Raw genomic sequence first — 19,383 nt, 5'->3', positions numbered from 1 at the left:
TGAACAAGAATCTTTTCTAGCAGAGCTCACCAAAAGCAGAGCTCCCTCCAGTTTCAGTTGGTTGAATTGATGTTTAATTTTTACTATTTTTATATTCTAGATATTAATCTTCTGCCAGATATGTAGCTGGCATTGATTTCCTTCCATTCCACAGGTTGCCTTGTGATTCATATGATAGTTTCTTTTGTTGTACAATAATGTCTTATTTTTTCTTTCCTATTTATGTCACTTTAATTGCTTTATTTTGTCTTATTGCTATAGCTAAAACTAAGTGCAGACCCTTGTCTTGTTCCTCATCTTAGTGGAAATGCTTTGCTTTGAATTTTACCCATTTAGCATGACATTAGTACATGCTTGTTGCATATAGCTTTTGTAATGTTGAGATACATCCTCTTCATTCTTAGTTTCTTAGTTGAATTTATTTATATGATATATTACAACTATTGCTTCATGTAGGTTGGGCCATTCCTGTATCTTGGAAATGAAGACAACTTGACTATGGTGAATGATTTTTATATGATCTTGAATTAAATTTGAAAGTATTTTATTGAGAATTTTTGCATGTTTTTCATCAATTATATTGGTCTATAGTTTTCTTTCTTGTCTTTGGTTTTGTGTGAGTATAAAGCTGGCTTCATAAACAGAGTTAGGGAGCTCTCTTTACTTTTTTATCTTATGAAAGAATTTGAAAGCATTAGCTTCAATTCTTTTTTAAAGGTCAAATAGAATTTTGTAGCAAATCTGAACCTAGACTTCTTTTAACTTGGAGATATTTTATTACCAAATCAATGTAATTACTTGTTACCAATATGATTAAGCTAGTCAGTTTGTCTTGGTTTAACTTTTGTAGGTCATGGCATTTAAAAATTCTTCCATTTCTTTTAGATTTTCTAATTTGGTAGAATGTGGATTTTTAAAGAATGTCCTCAATGATTCTTTTAATTTCATTGGTAGCTATTATCTCATTTTACATCTCTAATTTAATTGACTTAACTACTGGTTTGTCAATCTTCTGTATATTTTCAAAGAACCACCTTTTATTTCATTCTTTTATTAGGTTTTCTCATTTCTATTTTATTAATTTCTGCCCTGATATTGTTTACTTTTTAAAAAATATTTTTAATTTTTATTTTCATTTTCCATGATTATATAAAAAAAAATCCCATGGTAATTCCCTCCCTCCCCACCCCCCACACTTTCCCCTTGTTGTTTACTTTTTAAGTAAGACTTTTGGGTTTAGTTTTTCCTATTTTATAAGGCCTTTAGGTGCATCATTGAATTACTTATATGAGATCTCTTCATTTTTTCAATGTAGGCACTTAGAGTTACAAATTTGCCTTATAGGATTTCCTTCTTTGAGTCCCATATGTTGTATTTTCATTTTTATTCAATGCTAGGTAATTTTTATTTCATTCTTCAGTTAATCAATGACCTATTCATTATAAGTAGTATATTCTTTAATTTTCATAGATTTGTGTATTTTATGTAGTTTTCTTGTTGCTGAATTTTACCTCTATTGTATTGTGTCCAAACAGAATACAAAGTATTATTCCATTTTTTTCTATTCTTGCTGACACTTGCTTTGTATCCTAATAGTTGATCTATTTTATACAAAGTTCCATGGGCTTCTGAGAAGAATGTGTATCTCACAGTATTTCAATGGAATGCACAGTAAATATTTGTTAGACACATTTGATCTATGGTATCAGTTAACCTCAATGTTTCTAAGCTTATTTTTGTCCAGATAACTTGTATATTGAGAGGTGAGAATGATGTATTGAGTTCATCCACAATTGCTATGTTTGGGATTGGTCTCTGACTATTTAGTAAAATTTGTTTTATGCAATTGCATGCAGCTGTGTTTTGTACATGTATGTTTACAATTATAATATCTGATTGTTGAGTTGTTTCCTTAACCAGTATAAACTTTTTCTTCATTGACTTACCTCATTTATTGATTCTATTTTTATAATATTTAGTTTTATTAGTTATGGAAATACTCAGTATGTAAACAGCTCATGTTGGTACCACCCTTACCCTCATCCCTGCCCCCTCTCCAAAGGGACCCTCCTCATTGGGGATGCCAATTATCCCCATTGGGATTGTGGTTCATGCATTGCTGGAGTAGCCATAAGTTATGGGGATAAGGCAATGTCTCTGTGTGTAATTTCCCAACTTAAGGCTCTAACAATCTTTCTGCTTCCTCTTCCACAAATTTTCCTGAGCCATGTTGGGTTTCTTTTAGGTCTACTTCAGTCATGGACTCTTGGGAACTTCTGTGTCTCTGGATCTCTGATTTGGTAGGAGTTGAGTGTCCTCTGTGTCTATCTCCTTTGCCCTTATGCTGATATCAGGTTCACCAAGAAAGTAGCACTGTTTCTCTTTTCCCCAATTACTCTATGGTTTCAGCAGAGACCCTGGTGAAGTGTGATGGGATGATTTTCCTCTCAAGTTCTGAGTCAATCTGAAAAAGAGCAGCAGATTCTCTGACAGAGAGTGAATTCAGCACTAGTTAAATGAGCTAACCATTATTAGTTTAAAGAGAATTTAATAGGTATAGGCCCTCTTGTACCCCAAGAGGTGGGAGGCTGATATTAGAGAGCAAACTCATTATTTGGATATGATTTTGACTTGCTTCCCAGTTCCAGATATGGATTCCTTTCTGCTGAGTGGATCTGTTAGCCAATCCAAGAGCAGCTTGTTACCCACCATGGCTGTGTGCCACTATTGCACTTGGGTGAGCATCACAGCCAATTGTTTGCTGCTGAGTACCTTAGACCTAGAGTTTCTTGCACAGATGTTGGCCATTTTCCCCTGGTAGCTCATGTAACACCTTCTGGCACTAGAGGAGCTGTCTGGGGACTTATTCTAGCCAGTTCTCTCCATGTTCCATACCAACAGCATATGGTGTGTTTGGCAGTAGGGTCTTACCATTAACCTTTGGTGAGTAATCAATCGCTATGACAGAAGTCTGTCTTCTTTTGGGAAAATGTGTAGGTCTCTCTGATCAATAGCACATTGTGTAAGTTAATAACATCCTTGTATTAGGAGTTACAGGCCAGTGCCAACAGAAAAGAAAGAAAAAATACACAGGTAATATAAAGGAGAAAGAAAAAGAGAGAGAGAAACAGGAGAAAATTAAGGTTAGGCTTCATCTTATCCTCTCCAGGGTCCTTTGATTCAGATATTCTCTCTAAGGTCCTGATGAGGGTTCAACCTTTTTAGACTGTCTTCCAGAATATAGGATTTTATGGTACCATTTCCATTTGGGTCCAATTTTGTGCCCCCCATCCCTTACCCTTCCATCCAACCCCACCTGCTCTATTGCCCAGGCCTCAAGATGCCTATTAGATATGTCAGCATCTTGAGATGACCCAGGTTAGGATCCACAGATGAGTGAAACCTTGCAATGATTGTCCTTCTGTGATTGGATGACTTCCATGAGAAGGAACTGTTCCAAATTCGACAATTTTTCTACAAATTTCATTGTCTCATTTTTTCTAACTACTGAGTAGCATGCCATCATTCAGATAGACCACATCTTGGTAATCCATTCATCCAATGATGGGCACCTGGGTTGATTCCAGTTCTTAGCTATTATGAATTGAGCAGCTGTAAACATGGTTGAGCAAATATATCTGGACTGAGGCTTGGAGCTTTTAGGGTAAATGCCCAGTAAGGAAATAACTGGATCTGTTGGTAACTCTATAGTCAACCATTTTAGGAATCGCCATATTGCTTTCCAAAGTGGTTATACCATCTTACATTACCACCAACAGTGAAACAGGGTTCCTATTTTCCCACATCCTTGCCAACATTTGTTTTCATTTGATTTTTTAATGTTTGCTATCCTTACTGGGGTAAGGTGGAATCTCATAGTTGTTTTAATTTGCATTTCCCTGATGGTTAGGGATGTTGAACATTTTTGTAAGTGTGTGTTTGCCATTTCTTTTCATCCTCTGAGAACTCCCTGTTCTCAGTCCTTTGCCCCACTTTGTAAGTAAATTGTTTGATTTTGTTATTGTTTAGGTTTTTGAGTTCTTTGTGGATTCTACAATTAGGCCTCTGTCAGTTATATAGCTGGCAAAATTTTTCTCCCATTCTGTGGGTCATCTATTGGCTGTGCTTACTGCATGTTTGGCTGTAAAAAAATCTTTTCAGCTTTCTGAGATCCCAATGGCTGAGTTATTGTTTAAGTTCTTGAGCTACTGAGGTTTTGTTAAGGAAGTATTTTCCACTCCTATATTGTGGAAAATTTCTCCTACTTCTTTTTTAAGTAGTAGCAGAATTTCTGGTCTTATATTCACGTCTTTGATTCATTTGGACTTGATTTTTGTGCATGGAAAGATGTGTGGTTCTCATTTCATTTTCCTGCATATGGTTGTCTAGTTTGTCCAGCACTATTTGTTGAAGATGTTGTCTTTTTTCCAGTCTACATGTTTTGGGGTCTTTATTGAAGGTCAAGTAGCTGTAGATACTTGACCTAAAGTCCGAATCCTCTACTCTATTCCACTGGTCTATAACCCTGTTTTTATGTCAGTACCATGCTATTTTGTTACTATGGCTTTGTAATATAGCTTTAAATCCTCTGGGTACTCATGCATAAAATGAGCATAATGGTATATTTTCTCAGCCTTCCTCTAAAAACTAAATAACATGCAAACTGACTTGGTAGCTGAAACAATATTGGAATTTAGTGAATTGTGTTGAACAAATTAGCAAGTGTGGAATGTAACAAGAATTTCATTTCCTCTTCTTTCCTTTGGGTGGTAGCTCAAACCCCTCCTGTTTCTTATTTCACATACACTCATTTATATTTTCCTAAGTGTGAAGGAAATCACTCAATTCATTTTTTTCTAAATAACTAATAATTTGTTAAGGGATTAAGGAAGATTTTTACTTGATTCAATGATATTATATTTTCTTCTATTTAAGAACTCTACCTCTCTTAAGCATACAAGAAGTTTAAATGATGCCATGTTTTAGTCAAAGCTTAGTTTTGTTTAGTTTATTGTTTAACAAATAATAGAAATTTCAGAACTGGGATAATTTGTTTCATGCATGTGGTATAAAAGAAAACCAGTAAATCTGGGCTCTGTCTTGGATACCAACTTCTGTGGAAAGAATATGGCTGAAAAAGCATAATTATCTGGCTTTTTCTTCTCTAGCATCTGAGCAAATGTACATGTGGCATCGCCTCACTCTCTTTGGGTTCCTCACATTCTATGACTGGAAAGTTTTTCTGAATAATGTGACCACTAAATGTGCAAAGAGGTGATCTCTGGTAATTACACAAGAACGACTCTGAAATCCAATCCCTACTGCTTATGTGTGATTCAAACAAGCTACTTGCCTATTTGAAAGACATTACAATCATCAAAAGGAGTAAGGGCTACATTGTTTTTTAAAACTAGGGGTTTAGAGTGCTGCTCTGTGGATAGCATGTGGTTAGAGTATGCAAAGCCATGGGTTTAATCCAAACAAAGAGTAAGATGAGGAGCAGTAAGAGGAAAAGAAGTAAGAGGAGGAGGAGAAAAATTAAAGAGGGAAAATAATGAGTAGGGGAGGAACAAAGAAACAGGAGAAGGAAGAAGGGGCAAACTAAGAAGTCTAGCATAGTGTTGGTACACTGTAGGCTCTTGTAATTATTATTAACTCCCTTTCTTATCCTTCCTATTGAATATGAGATGAATATAGCTTTAAACTACTTGCATTTGTCTCCCTGCATATTTTTTTTGTGTGAGCAAATATGTGTGTGCAAATGTGTGTCAGAGGTCAATGTTGGATATATTCTTCTACTCCTTCTCCATTGTGTCTCTAACTGAACCTGGAACTCATGGATTCAGCTAGAGAAGCTATCCAGCAGGTCCTAAAGATCCTCCTGACTACCTTCCCAATGCTGGTATTATAGGTATACATCACCATACCCAAAATTTTTGTGTGGGTGCTGAGGATCCAAACACATGTTCTCATATATTCATGGGCAAGCACTTTATCCACTGAGCCACTTATGCAACCCCTCTTTTTGTGTTCTTAAGTTTTCTAAATGCATTTTGTGTCTCATCTTGCATAAAAGACAAATGCCCCTCTTTGAGGGCAGGAACTAACATCTCATTGATCCAGAAGGTCTGAGAAGTTAAAAGTTATATTTTCTATTTTGAGAGTTTTTTTTCTCTCAAATAAAGCATGGCGCCCATACTATTATCAGGTACTAATTAACTGAAAATTTTTATCTTTCCTTTTACAAACTTCTTTTTACTAGTGGCTAAGTGGTTAAGAAAAATTCTAAAGGTATTTCAGTAGAGTTCTAAGGTCCAGTGTCAACATAGACATTAAAGTAAAAAGTAATGGTGGCATTCATGCCTCCATTTGTATTTCCTTCTACTGGGGCTCTGAGAGAAAGGAGTGATGCTGAGTCAATCTCTGAAGTCCTGAACTCAACCACTTCCTTATGTACAGCTTCACTTTGAACTTGAGTAAATGAATGAATGAGTAAATATACAAATAGTCCATATGACTCTCATAATCCAAATTTATCTTTTTATTATAACAGGTTATACTCTTTTATCCCCTCATGTCTTCTCCTATTACCCTGGGAGCCCTCCTTTATGGGATTATGGCAATCACCATGGAGTCATGAAGGCTTCAGTCAGTCCCAGTGAGATAGCAGGGAACCATGCCTCAGGATATTCCTACTCACTCTGTAATTGTTACAATCTTTCTGGCTCCACTTCCTCAATGTTCCTTGATCCATATCAAACCTATTGGCAGTCTGATTTAGCATTGAGTTCTCTCTAGTCTCTGAATTTCTCCTTTGATGGGTTTTCATTGAGCACCATATTGGTCACTATCACCATCACCCTGGAGCTGGTTGTCAAGCTAGCACTAAGATCAGTATTCATGCCACTGCTTACTCTGCATTTGTTGTCATTCAATTTTGTAAATATAAATGCCATCCTCACTGGTGTGACATGAGTGACATGAAATCTCAAAGTTGTTTGGATTTGCATTTCTCTGACTACTAAAGAGGTTGAATACTTTTAAGTGTTTAACGGCCATTTGTATTTCTTCTTTTGAGAATTCTCTGTTTAATTATCTACCTCATTTTTTTATGAGAGAGAGTATTGACTTCTGGCATGTCAGGGCCTGTAGTCACTGCAATTGAGCCCTTGTGCACATGTGTCACCTTGCGTGTCTAGTTTATGTGACTTCTGAGGAGTTGGACCTGGGTCCTTAGGCTTTGCAGGCAAGCCCCTTAACTGCTAAGCTATCTCTCCAGCCAACATACCCCATTTTTAATTGGTTTGTTTGATATTTTACTGTTTAGTTTTTGAGTTCTTTGTACATTCCCAGATATTAGAATATTATCAAAGGTATAGCTGGTGAGGATTTTCTCCAATTCTGTGGATTGTCTATTTATTTATTTATTTTATTTTTGTAGTCAGTGAATACAGTCAAATTGGTGCCATTGGATTGTCCATTGACTCTGTTGATGATTTACTTGTCTGTACAGGATGAGGATGGGGTGCTGGGGTGATTGCACAGTGGATAAACCACTCACTGCTCAAATTGAAATACATAAGTTTGATCCCTGTGTCCCTACATAAAACTCCATGGAATGGCAAGAGATTGCTTAGTGATTAAGTAGCTTATCTTCAAAGCCTAAGGACCTAGGTTCAATTCCACAGTGTCCATGTAAGCCAGATGCAGAGTGGCACATGCATCTGGAGTTCGTTTGCTGTGGCTAGAGGCCCTAGTGTTCCCATTCTCTCTCCCTCCCTCTTTCTCACCCCCCCCACTCTCTCTCCCTATCTGCCTCTTTCTCTCTGTCTCTCTCCCTCAAATAAATAAAAATAAAGCCATGGCAAACATGTACACTCTCATTTGCAGTTGTAACTGGAATCAATTGTAGATGAGTTCAAATGATAGTAAGCATTAGGAATATGGACATAACACTAGAATGAGACCAGGAGAGAGATGAAGGAGGGAGAGGGGACAGGAGGAGTTACTTGAGAGGTGAGGGGAAGGACAGAATATGGTTAGAATTAAAGTATAATTTGCAGCCATTACCTGTACTGCAAATAATGCTACACAAACTACTGCTACTGTCTATAGTTTATATCTGGGATGACCTTGAAAGGCACATGTGTTGAAGTTTGGTCCCCATCACAAGCAGAGTTGAGAGGTGATGCTTTTGGAAAGTGATTGGATCATGAAGGTCTAGTTTCGTCAATTGGCTAACACATGGATGGGTGTATAATTTGATATATTCTTGACAGGTATAGCAGTTTAAGAGGTAGGACCTAATTGAAAGAAGTCCTTAAGGTTTGTATTCAAGGGCTATATCTTATTCTCATTTTCCCTTTCTCCCCACCTTCCATTCTTCTCTCTCTCACCTCATCTACCTCTATCCTTTCCTATCTTTTCCTCATATTTCCCTTTTGTTTTCTTTCTGCTATAGGTCAGCAGCTTTGCTCTACACATACTCCCTACTATGGTATCTTGCTTGCCTGTTTGCCATGGTCCCAAAGCAGAAGGACCAAGAAATTATGGGCTGAAATCCCAAGCTGTGAACCAAAAGAATGCTTACTCTTAAATTATTTATCCCCAGTATTTTGTCACAGCAACTGAAAACTGACTAACATGTCATACTAAATCATTTAAATTTGTCTGTTTTTAGCGATTTTTTTTGAGTACGTTAAAGAACTCTTAGAAAATAATTTCCTTTTGTGTCTCTTGAGCTGAGAAACTATTTTACCAAACTGAGAAAAATGTGTGTTATATATTGTATAGCAAACAGCATGTTAATATCAACTATAAAGCTGTTTAGTGTCAAAATCTATTTACTGAAAAGTATTATATTCTTCTTACTTGTATGTCAAGCCAGATATGGCCAGGGATGAATGCCCTGCTGAGGAGCTGATCGGTGAGATGCTGCCACCTTGTGTACTAAGCCTGTAAGCACCATTATTTTCCATTAGCATGTGGAATACTAATCAAAAAATGCTGCAGTGAGAAAACACATCCTGTCCTAGTGAATGATGGGGTTTTGTGCCCCTTCTAGTACCCTGGCACTCTTTAGAATCCTATGGAAATCTATTCATAATTTATAAAGTATTATAGTATTATAAAGAAACCTATATAGAAATATTGTTCTAAAGATGTCTATAATGAGCAATGTATAGTAGAATAATGTGGGTGTGAACACATAGGTAATGAAATTCAGGGATTATGTTAAGAACACCATAATTATGTACTAGTAAATACTGTAAATGTATATTGAGATATCTGCAACATCAGTAATTTGATATGAAAATATGTCATGAGGTTTGTTGCCTATATTCCTAATGTTAAAGTACAATTAGAGGTTAGCAGGAAAAAAATAGGAACAAAAGACAATAAGTTAGCTATTTATATCCTGAATGTACACTTTATCATTTGTCATGAAAAATTAGACAACAAGTTCACAAAATTGATAGAACTGGGCTTTTGAATAACAAAGTATTTTTTCTCTGTAAACAGAGACAGACATTTCTCCACAAACATTACTTTTATATGCCATGTGATGATCATTACATTGGACATTTCTATTATTTTTATAAATTATGGACTGTCAAGCATATATCTATATTTATTTGAGTCCTAATAAGTTGACTGAAGTCTCTGAATTCTAGTCCTAAACTTATTTTTAAATGACTCACTGACTATATATATTCTCTCCATGATCTATGCTGACAGCATTTGGTGTCTTCAGCACCAGGGTCTTACCATTAACATCTAGTGGGTGACCAAGTGCTCCGACAGGAGTCTATCTTGTTTATTTGGGGAGACCTTGTAGATCTCTTAGATAAACAGCTCCTTGTGGATGTTAACTGCGTCCTGTGACAGGGAATTACAGGCCAGTGCCAAGAGAAAGAGAGAGAGATAGATAGGAAAAATTCAAGGTTAGGATTCATCTCACCCTCTCCAGAGCACTTGGATTCAGGTGTTCCCTCTAAGATCCTGTTGAGGGACTTCCAGTTAAGATGGTGGCTTAGGTACCACGCCAAAGCAGCCTGGGGGGGGGGGGGGAGACCGAAAACACTCAGCAAAATACACACTTTTACTAAAAAGTGAGGTGTATAGGAAATAGAAATGTCAGTGGAGAAGTAGAAGAGATCCAGAGCCCTCACAGGCTGGCAGAAGTGGCCCCAGAAGGTCCACTGACCGCAGCAGTGGCAGCACACCAGAAAGCTGCCAGGCTTGGCTCCAGCTGCAGGAAAGGCCAGGTGAGGGGAGCTTCCACTCACACCAGAGCTCTCTGCAACTCAAGAAACGTGAAGGGAGAGCAGCATTGAACAATGGAGGAGCAGACAACAAGGTAGAAGGACATGTGGAACAGCGAGAGAACCAGAGCAGCTATGGATTCCCCACCACCACCACCTGTGCCCAGCTCCAGCCAACAGAGCAGTGGTCCCGGGACCAGGCCATGGCAACTTGAGCAAACAGTGGGACCCAAACAGGAGCAGAGTCCCACAGCAATATCAGCGGCTCCGGCACCAGCAGCAGTGGCCCCAGCAGTGGCAGATCCAGCAGCAGCAGCAACAGCAGATCCAGCAGCAGCAGCTTCAGAGGTAGCAGTTGCAGATCCAGCAGCAGCAGCAGAGGATCCAGCAGTGGCAGCTAAAGCAGCAGCAGCAGCGGCAGCAGCAGCGGCGGACCCAGCAGAGGTGACAGACCCAGCAGTGACAGCTTTAGCAGCAGTGGCGGTTCCAGCAGTGGGGGAGCCGATCTGCAGGGCCACAGTTGCCAGGCTCGGTTTGCCCCACAGGAAAAGCCAGTGCCCAGCTCCAGAAATCAGAGCAGCAGCCCAATGACCCAGCCAGCAACTTGAATGAGACCAAAATCATCCAAAAAGGTAACTGAGATTGATTGCACCAGGGAAGGGTCTCACTTAGTCACAAGCTAACTTGGATCCCTCAACAGACAAGAAATCTTAACCTCTTTGTTGATAGAGGATCTGGTTGTTATAATAAGTACTCTTGCATACATACTTGGGGCTGTTTTTGATTGAATATGTACAGTGTTTAGTTAACTTTTAGAATCTACCTGTATTTTATTCCACTCAGCCTACTTGAATACTCCCATAGCAGGAAAACTCAACCCCTAGGAGCACCTTTGTAGATACACTGAGAGTCTTAAGAGCCACACCTAACACCTTAAGCTCCTATCCTGAAGATATATAACATCAAATCAATTGATACAGCTAAGAATACCTAGCTAGCTAGAAAATCCAAGCATTAACTTAATCCAAGATGCAAAAATATATGCATTATAACACAAGAAACACTAAAAAGCAAGATGATATAAATCCACCTAACAGTATTAATGCATGAGAAATGACCTCCAGTGAGAACAAATTAGAGGAAATGCTTCAGAAATATTTCAAAAGAATGATTGTAAATATGTTCAAAGAAGTCACAGAACAAATCAAAGGAGTCAAAGAGAAACTCAAAAAGGAAATCAAAGGAATCAAAGAAGACGCAGGACACCAATTTCATGAACTAAAGAAGGCAATATAAGACATAAATAAGGAAATAGAAATAATAAAGAAAAACCAGTCAGAATTACTAGCAATGAAGAACACAGTTAATGAAATAAAAAACTCTGTAGAAAATCTCACCAGTACAATGGATGAAGGTGAAGACAGAATATCTAAGCTAGAAGACCAAGTGGCAGATCTAATACAGTCCAACAAAGAGAAAGACAAACTAATAGAAAAGTATGAGTGGGAATTTCAAGATATTCGAGACACTATGAAAAGATCAAATATAAAAATTCAGGGCATTGGGCTGGAGAGATGGCTTAGCAGTTAAGTGCTTGTCTGTGAAGCCTAAAGACCCTGGTTCGAGGCTCGATTCCCCAGGACCCACGTTAACCAGATGTACAAGGGGGCGCACGCGTCTGGAGTTCATTTGCAGTGGCTGGAGGCCCTGGTGCGCCCATTCTCCCACTCTCTCTGTACCTGCCTCTTTCTCTCTCTGTCTGTTGCTCTCAAATAAATAAAAATTAAAAAAAAATTCAGGGGATAGTAGAAGGAGAAGAATTCCACTCCAAAGGCATAGTAGGCATCTTCAACAAAATCATAGAAGAAAACTTCCCCCAAATAGGGAAGGAGGTGCCAATGCAGATACAAGAAGCCTTTAGAACCCCAGTCAGACAAAACCTGGAAAGAACCTCTTCTCGTCATATTATAATCAAACTACCAAACACACAAACCAAGGAAAAAATATTGAAAGCAGCTAGAGAAAAATCAAGTTACCTACAAAGGCAAGCCCATCAGGATTACAGCAGATTACTCAACACAAACTTTAAAAGCCAGAAGGGCTTGGAGTGATGTATTCCAAGTTCTGAAAGATAACAACTGTCAACCAAGGTTACTTTATCCTGCAAAGCTATCCATTCAAAGAGACGGAGAAATAAGGACATTCAATGACAAAAGCAGGTTAAAGGAGTATTTGAAAACAAAACCAGCTCTACAGAAAATACTTGATAGAATCCTCCATGCTGAAGAAAAGGAAAAGCACACATATAAGGAACCTGGAAAAAACAAGGAATACTCAAGTACTAGTTAAGAGAGCACAGGTAGAATCAGAACCACAAAAAAAAAAAAAAAAAGGCAAACATAAATACACACCTTTCAATAATATCTCTTAATATCAACAGCCTCAATGTCCCAATGAAAAGACATAGGTTTGCAGACTGGGTTAAAAAGCAGGATCCTACAATTTGTTGTCTCCAAGAAATTCAACTTTCTACAAAGGATAGACATTATCTTAGGGTGAAAGGTTGGAAGATGGTGTTTTAAGCAAATGGGCCTAGAAAACAAGCAGGGGTTGCTATCCTAATATCTGACATATATCTATCAGATATATAGCTGGCAAAGATTTTTGCCCATTCTTTAGGTTGCCTCTTTGCTTTTTTCACTGTGTCCTTTGCAGTGCAAAATCTTTGTAATTTCATGAGGTCCCAGTGATTAATCTGTGGTTTTATTGCCTGAGCAATTGGGGTTGTATTCAGAAAGAGGATTAATATCTAGGATATACAAAGAACTCAAAAGTTAAATAATAAGGAATCAAACAAGCCAATCAAAAAACAGGCTTTGGAGCTAAATAGAGCATCCTCAAAGGAAGAAATACGAATGGCATATAAGCATCTAAAAAAATGTTCTATGTCACTAGTCATCAGGGAAATGCAGATTAAAACTACATTGAGATTGGGCTTCTGCGTGAGAATGAAAATACTTAGTAGCAGAGGCCAGTAAGGTAAAAAGGAGACATAAAAGGAAGAGAAAGGAAGGGAGGAGGATACTTAATAGGTTGATATTGTATATATGTAATTACAATGATTGTAATGGGGAGGTAATATGATGGAGAATGGAATTTCAAATGGGAAAGTGTGGGGGTGGGGAGGGAGGGAATTACCACGGGATATATTTTATAATCATGGAAAATGTTAATAAAAATTAAAAAAAAATTGAGAAAAAAAAAAAAAGAAAGAGAAAGGCTGCTGACTCACAAAGGCTGGTGGTTAACTAGCCTGAGTCAACATGATACTTATGTCCAATTTTTCTTCCTAGATAGAACAGGAGGCCAGGGACCTGGACTGTTATCTTTATGTCAAAGCAAAGGACCCATAGGACACAAGTGATTGTTCTATTGTCCAACTTCTACCCAGAAAGACCTAACAACCCAGAAGGGAAAAACAGAGTGTAATTGTTGGAAACATGATAAATCTACCTGAGATGCATAATATCAGTGATAGAAATTGCAAAAATGTGGGGCTGGAGAGATGGCTTTAAGGTTAAGGCATGTGCTGGCAAAGCCAATGGACCCAGGTTTGATACCCTAGTAACCACGGGAAAGCCAGATGCACAAGGTGGCATATGCATCTGGAGTTCATTTGCAGTGGCCAGAGGCCCTGGCATGCCCATTCTCTTCCCCTCCCCCCTCTGCCTCCTTCTCTCTCTCAAATAAATAAAAATAAATTTTAAAACAGGCTTAAAAACAAAAAATTACAAAATGTTAGTCACCATTCTGTTTGTTCTACAGAAGAAGAAAATTACAAACATTTTTCAAGATGAAAATAAAAGCAAAGAAATCTCTGATAGCCTTTTCATGAAAAAGTCTACAGTATCCACTCCATTCATTACGTACCACTCAAACTATGTTAATCACACTTCCCCTCTGAGCAAGTGGCCTCTCAGGGCATCATGCTGGACACAGGAGTGCCAGGTTCTCTGGCTATGGTAAAATAAGTGAGTCCCATGTATATGTCATTCTGATTGCATCCAACAATTTCCATCTTTGTGAAAAGTGAGAAAACTATTGGAGTTGGGTTAGCACATTTTTTTAAAATTGTGGTAGTTTGAACATATGTCCTCCATAGATGCAGGTATTTTATTAAAGCTTGTAACTTGGGTCTCTAAAAAAAAAAAAAAAAAAAAAAAAAAAAAAAAAAAAAAAAAAAAAAACTACATTGAAATTCCATCTCACTCCTGTCAGATTGGCCACCATCATGAAAACAAATGATCATAAATGTTGGCAGGGATGTGGAAAAGGAGGAACCCTTCTACACTGCTGGTGGGAATGCAATCTGGTCTAGCCATTGTGGAAATCAGTGTGGAGGTTCCTATAACAGCTAAAGATTGATCTACCATATGACCCAGCTATAGCACTCCTAGGCATATACCTAAGAACTCATCTTATTTCCTTAGAAGTACATGCTCAACCATGTTTATTGCTGCTCAATTTATAATATCTGGGAAATGGAACCAGCCTAGATGTCCTTCAACTGATGAGTGGATAATGAAGATGTGGCACATTTTTACAATGGAGTTCTACTCAGCGGTAAAGAAAAATGAAGTTATGAAATCTGCAGAAAAATGGATGGATCTGGAAAGGATTATACTAAGTGAGGTAACCCAGGCCCAGAAAGCCAAGCGCCACATGTTCTCCCTCATATGTAGATCATAGCTACAGATGATTGGGCTTCTGTGTGAGAAGGAAAATACTTAGTAGCAGAAGCCAGTAAGTTCAAAAGGAGGTATAAAGGGAAGAGAAAGGAAGAGAGGGGGGTACTTAATGGGCTGGTATTGTATATATGTAAGTACAATGATTGAGATGGGGAGTTAATATGATGGAGAATGGAATGTCAAAGGGGAACGTGGGGGAAGGGAGGGTATTACCATGGGATATTTTTTATAGTCATGGAAAATGTTAATAAAATTTAAATTTAAAAAAAGCAAAAAAAAAAAAAAAAAAAAGATCCTGTTGAGGGTTGAACTTTTTAGTCTAACTTCCAGGATATAGGATTCTATGGTACCAGCTCAATTTGGGTTCAGTTTTGTGGCCCCTCTTCCCCTTTCCCCAAGCCCTACTCTCCCTATTGTCCAAGTCATTCAGGAATGTCAGCAACTTGAGCTGATCCAGGTTAGGAACTGCAGATGATTGAGAACATGTGAAAATTGTCTTTTTATAATGGTGTTAGTTCACTTAGTATGATATTTTCAATGTTTGGCCATTTTTCTCTAAATTTCATTGTGTCCTTCTTTTTCTTACTGCTGAGTAGAATCCCATCATTCCACATCTTGGTTATCCATTCAACAAATGATGGGCACCTGGGTTGATTCCAGTTTGTAGCTATTGTAAATTGAGTGGCTATAAACATGGTTGAGCAAATATCTTTGAACTGAGGTGTGTAACTTTTAGGGTAAATTCCCAGTAAGGGAATAACAGGGTCTGTTGTTATCTCTATATTCATCCTCTTCAGGACTCTCCATTTTGGGAAATCTGGTATCTTAGGGGTGATTCATACCATACGTTCTGGTGCTGTGATGCAGAAAGGGGGCGTACAAAAAAGCACGGTCTTCAGATTGTGCATCTGAGAAGTTAAGTTATTACTTACTTTCTCTTGACCTCAATTTCCCCCTTTGAGAAAGAAAGCAACTGAGCACCCTGAGCTGTTAATTCCCTGCAAAATCAACTATCCTGTAGTTCTGTGATGTAGTGAATGCTTAAGGGGCTGAAAACAGTTTAATTTACTGGTGTATTTATTTCCTGTTACATAGGAATAGATTACCTTGAAGATAGCAGTAGTAGTTAAAAAAATAAAAGAGTAGATAGTCCTTTATGTAAGAAAATACAAAATTCAATAAAAATCCAGTTCAAAGAATCTGTGGTATTTGGTAAGTAATTCACCAATATAGCTTTTACTCACTGATAAAAAGTAATAATTTCATTTTCAAATAGAAATTAATACTTATTTACTCAGTTTCATAGCCTGTGACTCTCAAAGAAAAGTAAAAAGAAGGTTTAAATATGTACTTTCTAGATTTTAGTTACATGTGAGGAAAAGTACTCAGAAAGTGAATATTTGTTTTCTAATTTTTTAGTTAATTTTATTTGAGACAGAGAGAGAAGTAGACAGAAAGAGGGGGGGGGGGAACAGGCATGCCAGGGCCTCTAAACTACTGCAAACAAACTCCAGATGCATGTACTGCCATGTGCATCTGGCTTATGTAGGTCCTGGAGAATCAAACCTAGTTCCTTAGGCATTGCAGGCAAATACTTTCACCACTAAACCATCTCTTCAGCCCCAAGTGGATAAATTTTGATACTTGTATTAGCTTTATAGAAGTGCTATAACAAAATATGCACAATCCCTAACTTACAAAGTTTTGATTTGATGAGTTTGACTTTATAATGGTGTGGAATCCATAACATTCAATAGAAATCATACTTTCATGTTAATGGTGAGTACCCACATAAGCATTCTGTTCTTAACTTTCAGGACAATATTCAATGAGTTACATGACCTATCCAGCACTATGTTATAAGATGTGCTTTGTGGTTGGATCATTGATCATAAACAACATGCAAGCTTGGTCTCCTAGAATCTCCAGGGAATAAACTGGAGAACAGAGGATAGCAGCTATTAGAAGAGTTGGATGACAACCAAATAATGAAATGAAATTGGTTTAATTGTGAAGTAAAATCGGCAACCTTATCAAGCAGAATAGGAAAAATAGAGAGTCCATTCCAGTGGGATTGGCAGGTATGGGGCCTCTCCTCTCTCCCAATGAGAGGGAATGACAGAGCCATCTTAAAACAGACCCTCAGGAAATCAGCACTCATCTTCAGTAACCGACATTTTAAAGAGAAAAGGATAGGGGCAGAAGGAAAGAAATTTTGTGTTCATTAGGAGCAGAGGGAGGACAGATGCTGGGGATGGGAGAGAGGGAAGAAGTTTCTTCTCAGCACTAACTGTAGCAGCAGGAATACGCCATGTTTAAAACCAAAGCCCTGCTGAGTTGGTGGCTTGGAGGCCTCAGACCCTCAGTGAACTGCACTTTCAGCTCAGATGTCTTGAGGCTGTATGCTGAAGACTAGGCAGAATACCTCCAGACTACAAGAAAGAAACTGAATCAGAACTCAGCAGTATTTTTTTTAATTTAATTTATTTATTTAAGAGATAGACACACAGAGAGAGGCAGGTATAGAGAGAGAGAGAGAAAATGAGTACACCAGGGCCTCCAGCCACTGTAAATGAACTTCAGACACATGTGCTCCCTTGCATATATGGCATACATGAGTCCTGGGTAATTGAATCTGGGTTCTTTGGCTTTGTAGACAAGTACCTTAACCACTAAGCCATCTCTCCAGCCCCAGAATTCAGCAGTATAAAGTGAAGTAGAAACTTAAGTCAGAGATAGCATCTGAAGGGAAACAGATTCCAAGCAAAGTTCTCAGCATCAGGGTTGTCTAGGAAAGGGGCCAGCATTCAGAACCAGACTCCTGAAGAACCACCTAGAAATATAACAAGAATCTGGCATGACCAGTGAAAGACTGTCCACTGGCAGGACCAACATCTACAACCACATCAGAGTATGACTGCCACATGGGAACCTGAGAAAACATACCAAGAGAATTGAGGCTGTGAGAGCAGTGGGGTTAAGACTAAATTCAGACTCTATCCTCATACACTTCTCTGTTCTTGACACTTATTCATCTTTTATTTAACACCCAACCTCAACTAAGAAGACAAGCTCTTCAAAGCTGAGTCAACAAATAAAGAAGAAAACTGGATAAAATTACTGGAGATTGCTGTTCTGTGGTGGAGAATTTTCATTCACAGGCCATGTTCATAAAAGCTCATTCACCAGTATTATAGTTACCCTCTTATTTGGTAGAGCATTTAATTAAGTTGGTTATAATACATAAGCCAGAGTACTACTGCTATGAAATCCACCTTCTGTTCCTCTAGCACTGGAAATGCTAGCGGTTAAGCACCTGCCTGTGAAGCCTAAGGACCCAATTCCAGGCTCAATTCTCCAAGACTCACGTTAGCCAGATGCACAAGGGGGCGCATGCGTCTAGAGTTCGTTTGCAGAGGCTGGATGTCCTGGCGTGCCCATCCTCCCCCACCTCTTTCTCTGTCACTGTAAAATAAATAAACAAAAAAACAAACAGTTTTTTTTTTTATCCACATTTGGAAACAGGAGGTTAGAGAGGGGGCCTATGAATAAAATGGTTATCAAGGAGGTAATAACCTACTGGACTAGAGGTACAAACAAGGCTAAACTGTGGGTGTGAAGGAGTCCCATGATATAGGGAGTAAAGTACATGTCAGAGACAGGAGTAGATTTAGCCTGAAGGGAGCATGTCTGAAATTTTTTAACCAAAACAATGGTAAAAAATGAACTAATTTTTCAGTTTGGTTATCAGGTCAAAAAGCTTTTGTAAGTCTTTAATATACTTACTCAGTCCAGAGATCAAAAGGTCTTAGCTTTAGAAGAACTCATGAAACTATGTTACGCTGAAAAAGTTCCAAGTTTCATAAATCTTGATAATTTGTTATCAGTTGTTCATTTCACAGGTACATTGACATTTTATATAATTAGGCCCAGTTTTTATCTATTAGTAAGTTTATAGCAAACAAATAAAAGTTTTACCAAATAGGAAAACATATAAGAGTTGAACATTTAAGAAAGTTATTACTGCAAACAGATGTGTCATCAAACAAAATAAAGGCTTTATCATATGGAAAATATGAACATAGCATTTGCACAGGGGCCATGCTAACCTCTGTATCATTCCAATTTTAGTATATGTGCTTCCACAGCAAGCACTAATCATAACATTGTATAACACAAAATTACATTTGTAACCTATTTTGTGAACATTAGTAGAGCAATATCTATGAGACTTATTGTAACAAAATTAGGCATTTGTTGGGCTGGAGAGATGGCTTAGCAGTTAAGCGCTTGCCTGTGAAGCCTAAGGACCTGGGTTTGAGACTCGATTCCTCAGGACCCACGTTAGCTAGATGCACAAGGGGGCGCAG

The 19,383-nt window shown here is 38.1% G+C and overlaps 1 non-coding gene across 1 annotated transcript; it reads right to left on the bottom strand.

Moving 5' to 3' along the window:
- Window positions 1-19,061: 19,061 nt before the first annotated feature.
- LOC123459090 lies at window positions 19,062-19,168 on the bottom strand. The gene has a single exon (XR_006636009.1). It is a non-coding gene; the product is annotated as a U6 spliceosomal RNA (small nuclear RNA).
- Window positions 19,169-19,383: the final 215 nt, after the last annotated feature.

This window comes from Jaculus jaculus, chromosome 2 (assembly GCF_020740685.1).
Source record: "Jaculus jaculus isolate mJacJac1 chromosome 2, mJacJac1.mat.Y.cur, whole genome shotgun sequence".
In the NCBI taxonomy this organism is placed as follows: domain Eukaryota; kingdom Metazoa; phylum Chordata; class Mammalia; order Rodentia; family Dipodidae; genus Jaculus; species Jaculus jaculus.
The sequence above is the reverse complement of the archived record's forward strand: the minus strand, read 5'-3'. Positions and strand labels throughout refer to the sequence as shown.